General features: G+C 45.1%; 1 long non-coding RNA gene across 1 annotated transcript; it reads right to left on the bottom strand.

Moving 5' to 3' along the window:
• Nucleotides 1–10,305: 10,305 nt before the first annotated feature.
• LOC123144552 (uncharacterized) lies at nucleotides 10,306–14,144 on the bottom strand. Its single transcript, XR_006471681.1, has 5 exons — nucleotides 13,730–14,144; nucleotides 12,613–12,725; nucleotides 12,043–12,303; nucleotides 11,917–11,962; nucleotides 10,306–10,522 (listed from the first exon to the last, which is right to left on the bottom strand). It is a non-coding gene; the product is annotated as an uncharacterized lncRNA (long non-coding RNA).
• Between the last annotated feature and the right edge of the window lie 308 nt (nucleotides 14,145–14,452).

Here is a 14,452-nt window from a genome sequence, read left to right as displayed (position 1 = left end):
CTTATCATCTCTATCAGATCTCACTTTTGCAAGTGGCCGTGAAGGGATTGACAACCCCTTTATCGCGTTGGTTGGAAGGTTCTTATTTGTTTGTGTAGGTGCAAGGGACTCGAGTGTGGCCTCCTACTGGATTGATACCTTGGTTCTCAAAAACTGAGGGAAATACTTACGCTACTTTGCTCCATCACCCTTTCCTCTTCAAGGGAAAACCAACGCAGTGCTCAAGAGGTAGCATACTGCTTCTAATTTTTTGAATTGCCACTTATGATAAGACACTTTTAACTTGGCAGAGTAATATTGGTTGCATCTTTCATATGGTGTCTAGCTTGCATTACTTCTATTTTCTTGAAAATCCTTCTACTTAGTTTACACATCGTAGCTATGAATATGTCATGCCGTCCTATTTTTCTTACATATTCCATCCTCATACGGTGGTCTTACATCAAAGTATTGCTTGTCTGTTTCATGCATCAATGAGTTCTGAAGAGCAATTTTATTCTTTTGTGTTGTTGGTACAGCTTGACATGGCAAAGTCAAAAAAGAGCAAGGAAAATAATATAGTAGGGAGTGGTGTTACTTGTCGGGTGAAACGGAAAAGGATATGCTGTCCAGATTCTACTGGTACTTATAGTGCAGTAGAAGGTCCAAGTCCACCGGCTAAATCTACAAACATAGTATCACCTGCTCCACCAGCTGCAGCATCCACTTTAACTGTACCAGCATCTCAACGAGTTACTCGTTCGTTTGCTCCGAAACTGGCCAGCTCCCAAGCTGCCTTCACACCTAACACTACTTCCGAAGCACTGCTGACACAACAGGACTTGGCAAGATCAGATGAACCTCATGAGCATCAACACCAAGACGGTACCTAACCGAGTCAAGTTGCAGTTGCATGCTCCTTTATATGTACTCTCACAGTTTGATGTACACTAACACTTTCCATATTCATTGTTGAACTAGCACCACGACACAAGCGGAAACAGACATCAGGGATAATGCTTGACAGATTAACAAAATCTAATGGAGGAAGAATGGAGATCCATTTTGAGGCAGGTTTAAAAAGGCCACGTGATGCTACAGAGTCAGCCAAGTTAGTATCAGAGGCAGCCGTTGCCGTTAGGTGTCATGCACGTATCCTCCCAACGTGGATCCAGTACAGGAATGAGAAAGACAATACCCAATTTAACACCTTCCTTGACCATTTATCCGTAAGTAATGATATTCATCGCAATTAGTAGTATTGTCTTGCTCTGTCCCATACTTTCTAGCTTCCTCCTTATAAGACTCACATTCTTTTTTCAACAGATGAGGTTCAAGTTGGATCCGAAAGATGATGCAACTAAACAAGCATGCACTCATGTTTTTCAGTCTGCTCTACAACAGTATCGGTACCACCTTAGAAAATCTCACTTTGAAGGCAAGGCTAACAATGAAATCGCCCAAACATCTCCAGTGGAATATATTACAGATGAAGACTGGACAGCCCTCGTTAAACACTGGTCTGATCCAAAGTATCAGGTAGGCTATATGTATTTGATCATACCACATATTGAACTTGTATTTATGCATGTGCCTTACAAGTGTATCTTCTTCTAGGCTAACTGTTTGAAGAACAAGACCAACCGTTCTAAAGTGAAATTCCAACAGACAAGAGGATCTCGTAGCTATATTGCACACTGCGAGGCTCTTGTAAATAGCTGCTACTTCCTTCTTTTTTTTGTGCCATATTATCGTATCTATATTGACTTGTTCCAAATACAGAGGAAAGCCTGTGCGGACCAAAAAGAACCTGAACTGAATGCAGTGCAAATCTTCAAGGAATGCCACACCAGCAAGATGAAGGGCATGAGCACACCAGTTCAAGCCGCTGTTGTAAGTCCTTACTCCTCCTGCCTTTGAACTGATTGGTACTGTGATGTTTATTTAACTACTTGGTTTGCAGCCAATGTCAGTTACTCTATTCACTTTTATACACAGTTGTCTTAACGTATCATTCCACCTTACATGGTTTAAAAGAGATGAAGGATATTCTTTTGGTCTTGATCTGTAATCTAGTTGTTATGTTCACGTGCGCACACAATGATAAAATAGCATGTTTGTTTTATATCTGTTTGCCCATGATATGAATGATGTCATACTATGTTCATCCTACTTTAAATCATGTCTCTTTATCCTTAGATGTCAACGAATGTGAGGAAATAGACAATACAATAGGCATGCTACATGGACATATGTTCCGAAAGTGATTTTATTATGTAGTTGGCACTACAATACATGCTAATGTATTACAGTAGTTCGCCAAAATAAGTTATGTATAAACGTGTAACCTACTTTGTGTGTTTTTCTCTCATTAGTAACTTATCTGGTACACTAATCTACAAGTTCAAACTTTCAGGAAGCTATGGAACAAATGATTGAACAGCCACAACCACCTGAAGGTGACAAGGCTACCACAGGCACAATGTCACCTCTTGCTGCAGTGCGTCAGTATCTCTCCACTAACAGTGCAAAAAGCACATTCCTGCATAATTCTGGGTTGGTTGTCAAGGTAACCTCATCCAAATCGCCTACTGAACAAAATCTTCCTGCTAGACAGAGTGATATATCTGTGCTCCAGACACAAGTACAATCCCTAATGGACGTCGTTTTGGAAACAAGAATAGTGGTTGACAAATGTCGTCAAGATATGAATGGTTTTGAAACCAGACTATCAGACATTCGCTTCATTGTTCAAGGGCAATGGCGGAAAAAAGGTGAAGATCGTGCTGCTCCATCAGATTCTACAGCCTGAAACATTAGCACTCAGGTCAAACGATCTGTGCTTCTATACATCTGATGGTGCTTTTATCTGCAAGGACTGTAAACTTTATGCCAACAGGCCTTTTGTTGTATGGTTGGAATATATTTTGTTGTGATACAACATTTATGATGCTGCCAAAGGCTGCAATAATTACGACACTATTTTTGTATAGTGTAGGTTTATCTTAGTAATGTATTCGGCCGAAAGCTTCATTGGAGCCCAACATGCCAACATTCATCGGGCCCATTCCAATTGGGCTAAAAACGATTATGGGACAAAATTTGCATGTAGCCCACTAAAAATATCTGGGCCTAAATCAGCATAAGATTTCATATTTTTCTGGTAGGCCTGTGCCCATAGTGGGTCTTTAACAGGCCTAAACATAATTTGGGCCCTCAGTAACAATAGGCCGTTTACAGGTGTAAATATCTCGAGCCCATAAAAAACATGGGCCTTTAAAAGACCAAAAGTGAGATTGGGCCATGATTGTGCCAAATAACCCACTCGTCTTAGCAGGCCGCAATGGTGGCCCATTTACGATGCGGATCTTTCACAGGCCGAAATTCAGATGGGCCGTAAATGCGCCGACCTAATACACGGGCCTTTAACAGGCCGGAAGTTCGGTCGGGCTAGATGATCGTCATTTTTATATGGGCCGTTAATGGGCCCAATGTGACATTGGGCCACATATGGCCCATGGATTTCGTCCGACGTTAACAGGCCGAAAATCACAACAGGCCGAAAGTGGCCCAAATCTATAGTGGGCCTCTAACAGGCCGAATGTCAGACATGGCTGAATATGACCCAAATCCTTCACGGTCATTTACGGTCCAAAAGTTTCAATGGCCTGTAAATGGGCCCAAATGAAGCAGGACCTTTAACAGGCCAGAAATACATCGGGCCGTAATTCGGCCCATATACTTAGCGGACTGTTAACGGGCCAAAAGTGACCATGGGCCGCGATGATGACAGGTTTAGGACAGGCCGTTGACAGGCCGATTTGACACTAGCCATATGGGCCTTAACTGAGAATGTTGGGCCTTTAGCTGGGCCGGCCCATTATGGTCTGCAAAATCTTGTGGGCCTTTAGCTGGGCTGGCCCATTGTGGTCCGCTAAATCTTGTGGGCCTTTAGCTGGGCCGGCCCATTATGGTCTGCAAAATCTTGTGGGCCTTTAGCTGGGCCGACCCATTATGGTCCGCTAAATCTTGTGGGCCTTTAGTTGGGCCGGCCAATTTAAACTTTATAGGCCACTTTTGGGCCCATCCACGTGTCAACATATCATAGGCCCATCTCGACTGTTGGATGAGTGACACCTGTGCCAATGCGGAGCTGACGCATGGTTCTGGCGGCCAATGAGAATTTTACACGTGGAAAGTCGGCATTGGTCGTGGCTGTTAGCGGGTTATCGGATCAAAAACCGGACCCGATAGCTTAACGGCGTCCCGTTACAATGGATGCCACGTGTCGGTCACCCTTGACGAAAGCACTTCTATGACGCGTGATTTATCGTCATGGAAGTGGACACTTCCGTGATGATAATTTTCGTAATGTCATGGAACACTTCTACGACAGCACAGGTATGACTATCTTCATTCTGTCATAAATTTGTCATGGATGTACATGCATGACAGAAAACGTGACCTACCGTGACAAACACGTATCATCACGGAAGTGTATTTTTTTGTAGTGTGATGGTGTGTCTGCCATCCGTCATTTCTGACCATTAGATCTACATCTAACGACTGTGAGGTAAGTTGTTGCCTTTTCTCAACAACATCCAACTTCTCTACCAATTTGTAGAAAAACCCTTAATTAGTATCTTAAAACCAACTACATCCCTCCCTCACCTCACCAAAATAGCCCAAGGAATATATTTTGATTGAAACATAATATATCTCTAGTGATATATGTATATAAAAATTAGAGTGTTTTCTATCAAGTTTGTGAATAAGTATTATTCTAATTATGATCCGTTGCAACGCACGTGAACATTGCTAGTATTTCCAACCATGCAAGAAATGCTAGTATTTCCATAGTTTCGAGTTCTCCATCAAGATATTAGTCACTCATGGTTGATATTTAGTTTGAATTACGTACACATAGGCACTATGTAACTAGCCGTGCTTATTGGCTTCCAAAGCTTAACTTTCACTCCTACTTACAGTATGTAGAGTATTTAACAAAAAACTACCACTTTCACCCAACCCAAGGAAGAAACTATTGTACAAAAAATAGCAAAAACATACCCAAATTTCTTAATCCGCGCCAAAAAACTACTACCTAGTGCCGATTAGGCTCGTTTAAACCTGTTTATGACAGGGTTGGCCCACACATCCGTGCTGACGAGGCAACTTAAACCAACACATTTTGTTTGACCGTTGACACCAAGGACCCAGATGTGACCTTCTATCCTATTCTTCCTCCTCCAATCATTATTTTTCCTGAACATTACTTCAAACAGTATTGATGCGTGATTGTCGGTGGCGCCGGTGATGAGCGAGTTGGCCGCCGCTCTGCCAGACGGGCCGGACGTCGCGCTGGCCTCCGCACGGGTTCGCTAGCTAGCCCGAGCGTGACTCACGTGCGAGCAAGCCGACGCGCTGACCTTCGCTCGAGCCAGATGGCTGGCCTTAGCACAGCGCGCGCGAGCAAGCCGCCGCACTGCCGTGCCAACCTAGCTAGCAAACCTTGCAGACAAGCAGCTGGATGCGTCCAGTAGGGTGTGTGCTATCTTAGCTAGCTAGCTGCTGCGAGCTCCGGATGGAGCTGGCATCCGGGCTGCCGCAAGATGGGCTCCGCACCACCGGCGGTTTTGACCTCGCCTTCTGCCGACGGCGGTAGCTGCGTCCCATGGCCGAGGATGACTAGGTGGACGGGCCGGAGGTAGGAGGTCACTCGGGGATTTTTGTCCAGACTAACATGTAGGTCCCACAAGTCATAACACCTAACTTGCCGGTCAAATAGAAGGCGTTGACTTAAGGGGCGACATGGATTGAAACGTGCCTATAACGACACTTTGTAGAGTAGTCGTTTTTTGGTAGGGCTAGTTGGTAAGTGGTAGTAGTTTCTTGGCATTATTAGTGGTTTCTTGTAAGGAACAATGTACTAGCGACAAAAGGTGATTCTAGCTTGCGTTGTACTCCAACGAGTACTACTAGTGGTCGCGGGAGTGTATAGCTCGTTTTGTGGATTCGATCCTGGCCGAACACACGGCGGCCTTTTTTTAAATAGTAACCTCGCTGCGAGCCAATATTGTACAGTGGTATTTGACTTTCGAAGTCGAACGGACATGTCGCACCACTATCTAGGTGCACTGGATAGCCCAGCCATGTGAACGCGTTTTCCCTCCCATTATCTTGTGGCTCGCGTACTAGAGTAGTACTCCTATATATCAATTCACACCATGCAAAGTTTCTCGCCTGCGTGCTCGCCCTAGCCGCACGTCGCTTCCAGCTTCTTCATCAGCTAGCATATTTAAACTAGCGCCTCCCACTTAAGCCCGAGGAGCCCGAAAAGCCTGGCGCGGCATTGGGAATAGTGCAATATGGCTCTGTACGTAAAGTGCTAGTACTCTACTACTGTGTAGCTTGTGGCGTTGCACGCATGGACTTCACTCCATTATCGGCTCTATAAAAGAAATTCCTCTTGACGTGATTTTTTTTGTTTTCAAACGGAGGCAAAAGCTTTGCCTCATCTCATTCATAAAGAAGGAACTACTAACAAAGTTCGACGAGATCCATTACACCTCCACAAATGGAAGCGAAAAGCCTAGTCTCGCTGTATCAAAGAACTCAAATGTTCTGCCCTCGCAGTAACCATCGCTGATAAACAGGCTGCTAGTGTGTGCATCAGAGGAGCGACTGAGTAGGCCAGCTACACGCTTGAATAGAGCACGGAGAGTACCCACTACGCTGGTGTACTTTCCCTGCATTGATAGTACAACGATGGTTCTAGAGAACAGTAGTACCCTCCACTTGCAACTGTAGCTCCTTGGCCCTGAGATTCAAGAGTTCAAAACTGGTGCACTATAGAAGTACAGTAAATCGCACTACTAGTTGAGAAAGTAGTACTACTACTGCTATAGTACGAGTACGTAGTAAATAATAGCCTCACCATTGCGGGGCACGGGGCACTACCACTATGCGTGCCCGCATAATTTCCTTAGCAAAGGGACGAGGCCCTGCGGTTACTATGCTCTTATCTCCTCCTCGCCAATTCCCCTCCCCCCGAAGAGAAGGCAGTTCATCGCTGCTCCCATAGATTCACCAGGCGGTTCTTCTCCTCGTTGGGGCTGGGATACCTTGGAGACGATCCTCTAGGAGAAATCGCACACCGCTACGACGTCCTCACCGCCGCAAGACTCGGTGCTTCCTGCACCAACTTTTTTAAGACAGTGCTTAAACAGGCTTAGGAAAAGGCCATGCTTGTTGGTCTTCCATGCGTCCTCGAGGAGAAGGTTCTTCTATGGGACAATCCTTCGAACAGTCCACCGCTCCCTGGCCATGGTTGCATGTTGACTCCGCTAGAGTTGCCGACGTTGAGAGGTAGTCAGATTTTGTCTGATGAGTAGGTCAGTCATGGAGTTTGATCATGTAGTACTTAGTTATTCCATCCCGTAATTTCTCTGCAGCCCACCGTCTTATATATAGGTCTGGGTTGGTGCCAACGAAGATTGGCTTGCATACCTCCGGCCGGATACCAGCATCATTTTGTACAACATCCAAAGCAGTGCGGCCGTTCCCGTAGACCCCTTCTCCACCATTGGGATCGGCCTTCCGGACTGGCTGGGCTTGAATACGTATGATGATGCCTACATGAGACTGAAGAACATAACACTTATCTATTTGGCTTGCCGGGGATCACTGTGCCGTGCAATCTTCTCGTCCTTTGTCGAAGCCAAGTTCACGGCAGGAACTTCATGGAGATGAGAATGAATGCAGGATGCCATCCTATCTATATGCATATGCAAATGCTCATGAAATGCTTAGGCAGTGATCTTGGTGTGCTCATGCATGCATGCAATCTTAGTTGCCCCCCCCTACAGCGCTTCTTTATTTTCTCTTGCACAGGGTCATCGCCCCGGCTTTGTACAAGGGGTTACATGCAGCTGAGGAAAGGCTCGTACAAAAGGGTGGCTACCGGGCAGTGCCCGGCAGCCTCGCGCCCTACGGGTAGTACTTGCGGAGATGCTCAATATTCCATCAGTTTTGCAACTGAGTGCCAATTCTGGTCTCCAGACGGACTGTGCCGGGTCTAGTGACTCGTACCACCCGGTAAGGGCCTTCCCACTTTGGTGACAGCTTGTTTGTACCCTTGGCGGACTGAACGCGCCTAAGGACAAGGCCCCCTTCCTCAAAACACCGGGCATGAACCTTGCGGCTGTGATAGCGACGCAGGGCTTGCTGGTAGCGTGCAGCACGCGTAGCATCCCGGAGACGGTTCTCCTCGAGTAGCACAGCGTCGTCACGCCGGTGCTGATCTTGCACTACTTCATCGTAGGCAAGCACTCACGGGGACCCGTAAATGAGTTCCGTGGGGATAATTGCTTCTGCCCCGTAAACCAGGGAGAAGGGAGTCTACCCGGTAGCTCGGTTAGGTGTCGTTTTGAGGGACCAGGGAACTACCGGCAGCTCCTCGATCCACCGCCTGTCGTGCTTCTGCAGCGTATCGAAAGTTCTTGTTTGAGTCCACATAGCACTTCAGCATTCGCCCTCTCAGCTTGTCCATTGCTCCGGGGGTGTGCATCCGAGGGTACGAACATATTTCATGAAGGCGTGGCTCATGAATTGGGTGCCGTTGTCGGTGATGATCCTTGCCGGAACTCCAAAAGCACACACCAATTCTTTCAAGAACTTGATAGCTGACTCAGCAGTCACCTTTCTCACGGCAGTCACTTCCGGCCACTTTGTAAACTTGTCGATGGCGACGAACAAGAATTCAAAGCCCCCGATTGCTCGGGGGAAGGGGCCGAGGATATCGAGCCCCTAGACCGAAAATGGCCATGATAAAGGGATTGTCTCAAGGGCTTGGGCAGGCAGGTGTGTTCTCTTGGAATGGAACTGGCAGGCTTCACATGTCGTGACGAGCTCGACCGCATCTTGGAGGGTTGTGGGCCAATAGAATCCTTGCCGGAATGCTTTCCCAACTAATGCCCTTGATCCAATGTGTGAGCCACACATTCCTCTGTGAATCTCAGCCAACATTTCCTTTCCATCCTCCCGGTAGACACACTTCAATTTCACACCGTTGGGCCTCCTTATGTACAAAGTGTCATCGACAAACTGATACATACTGGCCCTCCGGGCTACTTTCTCAGCTTCATCTTGGTCACCGGGAAGTTCTCCGGTTTGGAGGAAGTGGACGATGTGCCTTGCCCAAGTTGGAGCCTGGGGCTCGGCAACGAGGACTAGCGGCACCTCCTCTGCTGCGGGAGCACCAGCCTCGTTCGTGGGGTCCATGGGCCCGGTTGGAGGGGGTGGTCCAGCGGGCTGTGAGGAGTTGTTTTCGGCAATGTCTCTGCCGGGAGTGTACGACTCGACCGGGAGAGGCTTACCATAGTCCAACTTTCTCCTTTTCCGAGCCATTCTGGCTGGTGATACGGAGGTCTGAGAGAGATGGAGAACAAAAGTTCCTGGTTCCACAGGAACCTTCTGCGTGGCACACTTTGACAGGTGGTCAGCTACGCTATTTTCCGCATGGGGTACATGCTCTGTTTGCAACCCGTCAAAGTGCTCCTCCAATCTCCTCACTTCCTCAATGTATGCTTCCATCAATAGGCTTTGATAATCCTTGTTGACTTGTCTCACCACAAGCTGTGAATCTCCTCGTATGATCAGTTTCTTGATTCCCAATTTTTCTACAATTCTGAGCCCGGCAAGGAGCCCTTCCACTACACGACAACACTACTTGTCCAACATACAGATTGGTTGGGAAAACAGCTTCTGCTGACAAACAGTCGGTTGGGAAATACTATTGCCGAACGACAAGGTCTGTTGTGGAAAGTCTAGACGGGAAAATCTTTTCCCGACTGACATATCTTTCCCGACCGATTGTTGGACGGCTAAAGGAAACATTACCGACCAACTTTCTGCTGGTCAAGGCACGAACCTTTCCCGACCGATTTTCTCTTACAAACCTTTCCCAACCGACTGTTTGACGGCAATATCTTTGGCAACCAACTTTTCGTTGGCCCTGCCATGAAGCTTTCCCGACCAACAATCCGATGGTATTATCTTTGCCAACCAACTTTCTGTTGGCCCAAGCATGAACCTTTCCCGACCAACAGTAGGACAGTGCTTCCTTTTGCCGACCGACGGTTCATCTGCACTTTGGCAATGGTATTTGGCATATTATATCATCAACACAATATCAATCAGGTTACATATCTCATCATTATCTATCAAGTTACAATAACTTGCATGTACTCTCAAATATTAAACCAGAACCAAACAAAAATAACACTAATAATTCTCATCATAGAGGTAAGTAAATAAGAGGAAACATTTGTCTAGGTGACCAAAACACCCGATAGGTTTATAAAATGATAGATGCATGTCTGACGATTCAATGCTTGGTCTTACACAAGATATCCTTTACAAAATGGTAGCTACAAGATGCATTCGTTTTCCTCCATTACAGAAGATATCTAGTTGACGCAAACTGACAGCTTCATGGTTCTTTCTTATTCCTCTTGTCTTCCATACACAACCTGACAGCATCCTGGAAAGACAAAAAAGCATACAATTAATATACATGCAAGCTGATTAAATTTCCTTTTTAGTGAGTACTAATGTACTACCTGTTCAACTTGAGAGTAAAGAGCATCAGGCATGAAACCTAGAAACAGAATTAATATACAACCAGCTAACTTTGAGGTGAATAAATTTGATTTGCACGCCTGTAAACTTGGGATCCTTACAGAAGTGTCAAACTAAGAAAAACCAAAGTCGACCAGGAGACGCGACCCCAAGTTTTGAGAAATAATTGGATGCTTGAACCATTTCATGACTATCTTCACATGATTTATATCACATGGTGAAAAAAATGTTGTGCACTGGCGATTTGTGTTATGGTGTGAAACTGAAAATAATTCATGTTGAGGTGCATACCAGGGAACATAAATAAATGTTGTAGCTGTAGCTAGGTCGACTTCTACACTCATTTTGTTATAACTACAAGAAGCTAAGTACTAGCGTCCTTGCGACAATGATGATGAAGAAAAGATATATTCTCATGTTTTCTTATCGACAATGAAATAAACAAATGTTGTCTTTCCACCACCATCAGAGATCTGCAAGAGAGAAAGAATACGAGACATAAAAAGCAAAGGGAAGTCTAGTTCACTACAGGTTTCACATGCATCTGTCATCCGTTGATGTTTGACTTTCTGTAAGAGAATACGTCAGACAAGATTAACATGGAGTGTGGTTTAAGAGGCGTAATTGAAACTGTATTTTTTATTTCTTGAACACAAGAAAGAGCTATGTGTCCATGTAACTTGTTTTTCTAGGGAACTGGTACCATATAGCTAAGTATTAGAGATACACCTTACTGGTGTTTTCTATCCATGTGAGAAGTACAGTATTTCAGTTATCTTTGTTCACTCTTCAGTAGTGGCCATAAATTGAATGGTACTGAAAGGGATGTTGCTATCTTCCTGGTGGCAGCAATAGATACATGGACACAAAAAACATAATGCTATGTTCCTGGTGGCAGCAATAGATGCATTGGGGATATTACAGTTTGTAGAACCATGGTATATACTTGGACCAAACACCTCAAAGTATTTTCAAAACTGCAGTTTTTTTTCTTCAGAAACTACGCTATTAAAAAAATACTTTGCATCCAAACTGGGCCTAAATGAACACAGGGAAGCAACTATTACTAAATAAGTAGCAGCAAGGATTCCATGATAAACTTATGGAATCTGGTCATCATGGAATCTTCATTCACTTTGAGCTAGGATTCCTTGATAAATTCCATGATGACCAGATTACATGATGCACTCTTAGGCTCTTAGCTAGCTAGGGAGCACCAAGAAGAAGCTCTTGTACAATACCAAGTGGTCATGATAACAGCAGGATCACATAAATAGTGAATCACAACATAAATACCTTAGTGGCGGGATGAGGAAGATGCCCCTGGCTTGTAGGGTTTCATCTACCAAAGTGAACATGAATAAGTATGACACGTCAAACAATTTGAGCCAAGTAGACAAAACACATATTGTTGATGATTACCTTGGTAGATGGCCATGCAATGGACCTTGTGACAACATCGGCGACAAATCATAAACCATCATATTCATAAGGCAGCGTTGCATCCCTTGTCATCTCAACATTGACAAAAACCTCATGAGAAGATCTAGGAGGCTACAAGAAAATTATATATATATATATATATATATATATATATATATATATATATTGTTTGTGACTCTTGCTCCCGGATGTATGAGGCACTTCATTGGCGCGGTTCTTTTTGGTGATAGCACTGCGAGACTATAAGAAAAAAGGTAAGGAGATTTATGATGAGTAGACATGTTTACAACAACACTGCCTACAGTTTTGTTATAATATACTCCCTCCGTCCCAAAATAAGTGTCTCAACTTTGTACTATCTCTAGTACAAAGTTGTACTATGGTTGAGACATTTATGTTGGGACGGAGGGAGCATATTGTTTGTGTTTTGAGAATGATTACATGCATATGTGTTTGTTTATGTCCAGAACAAAGTCTGCTGCAGGGATATACTACAGTTTTAGTATGTGGATGGATATACTACAGTTTTGATTCAGCAGGATGACTTACTTCATTTTCTTCTATGGTCCTACTTCTCTGTAGTTTATACTCTACCACTTTCAGTTGTTCCTCCGTGGCCCCATCATCTTTAGCTTTTCCGCTTGCGCTTGCCATTGTCCCTCCTGCAAAAGACACACTATATGAGTGCATCGCTGAAAATAGAAAATATTAGTGGATCAAACACAAGACTTATGTGGCACTACATCAAGAAAATCATATACTGCTCCACAGTATCTTTTGTATGCATCATAATTAGTCTACACAGTGTTAGTTTCTAGGTTAATTTTGGTTGTAGTTGCTTGTAGGGAAACATGACAACAATAAACCTGTCTATATGTCTATATGCTACAATGATTCAAGATGAGCTTGATTCAGGCCATTGTGGGCCAGGTCCTTTTCTTTGAGAGGCAGGAAGCGAGAACAATGCAGCGGGAGTTCTGCATTGTGATTCCACGGTTCTTTCCTCCGGTTGGATGTGGTTCTCCAGCAAAGTGGTGTACACTAAAATGAAATGAAACAAGGAAAGCAAGACAGCCATGTCGCAAGGCTGTCTATGTTTGGCTTGAGCCATCTTACAAGCAAGGAAGAACTATTGTTGTGTTGTTTATCGTGGGTGGCATGAAGAAGAATTCAGTAAGAAAGTTAAGTATGAAGAAGATTTCAGTAAGAGAAAGTTAATTGAGTATTTGGGCAGTTGGATGGAAGTATGCTGACACGCCATTGTCGTGAACTCAGCCCAGAAATGTGATTAGCTGGAGCGGCACAAACACTAGAAACACATCCATTTGTACTGCACAGAAGCTTAGCTTTCGGGAGAACCAAGTTATTTTCACAATTTTTGACAAAGAAGCTGCAGGCTGCCAATAGAACTCAGTACTGTAATAAAAAATAAATCTAACATAAATCGATTTCCATCTAACATAACTCAGTACTATAAAAAATATATTAAATCTACATAAGCAACACCGACAGAATACTAACGGGGCAAATAACAGTCTTCTACCCATAATCCACGGCGAACTCCTTCACTCCCAGTTCATCTCTTAACAAACTTTGTAATACAAAATTGATGCGGCAAAATAACTTGACGCAAAGACAGAGGAATGTATGGAGGGAGGAGCTGTACCTCAGCCGCTTTAGTGCCCCTGCCAAGCCAAAGATAGAGAGGGATGCCCTTGACCAAGCGCACGCTGCCACGATCCAAATCTGCCGCAGCGTGGGTCTTTGTGAGCTAGATGGTGGAGATGGGGAGGTCAGGCCAGGGATGTTGGAGAGAGGCGACCAACCAGAGAGAGAGCACGAGGGTGTGGAGCCGGCGGCGGAGAGAGGCAGGACGGAGTTAGGTTGCGCTGCAGGGACAGGGCGGCGTGGGGCGATGCTATAGAGGAAGGGCGCGTGGGGCAGCGGTGGGATAGACCGCCGGACGGCGGTAGCCGCAGGAGGCGGTCGGGTGTGGGGCGCCGGCGTGCGTGGGGAACAGCAGGAGAGATCTAGGGATTTCGTGGATGGGGAACGAATGGAGCGTGGGGCGGCGGCATCCTTGTGATTTTGAGGGGGAAAACTTCGCGGGCTGGGCCAGTGTGGCGCTAATTGTTTGGTCTATTGGCGTACGAGGCCCACTTTAGCGTCCAACTGTTGGTCGGGGTTATTTACCGACTGATGCTCCATGGGCCATAATAGAATCCCCGACCGACTGTTGGATAGTATATGCTGTACCATTCCCGATCGACAACAGGTCAGCGTACACAAGTTTCCCGACCCATAGTCAGTTAGAAATTTTCCTCTCCGACTGTGGGTCGGCAATAGTTACTTTTTCTCAACAGACATCAGTAGGGAATTCTGATACATG

Source organism: Triticum aestivum, chromosome 6D (genome assembly GCF_018294505.1).
Source record: "Triticum aestivum cultivar Chinese Spring chromosome 6D, IWGSC CS RefSeq v2.1, whole genome shotgun sequence".
In the NCBI taxonomy this organism is placed as follows: Eukaryota; Viridiplantae; Streptophyta; class Magnoliopsida; order Poales; family Poaceae; genus Triticum; species Triticum aestivum.
The sequence above is the reverse complement of the archived record's forward strand: the minus strand, read 5'-3'. Positions and strand labels throughout refer to the sequence as shown.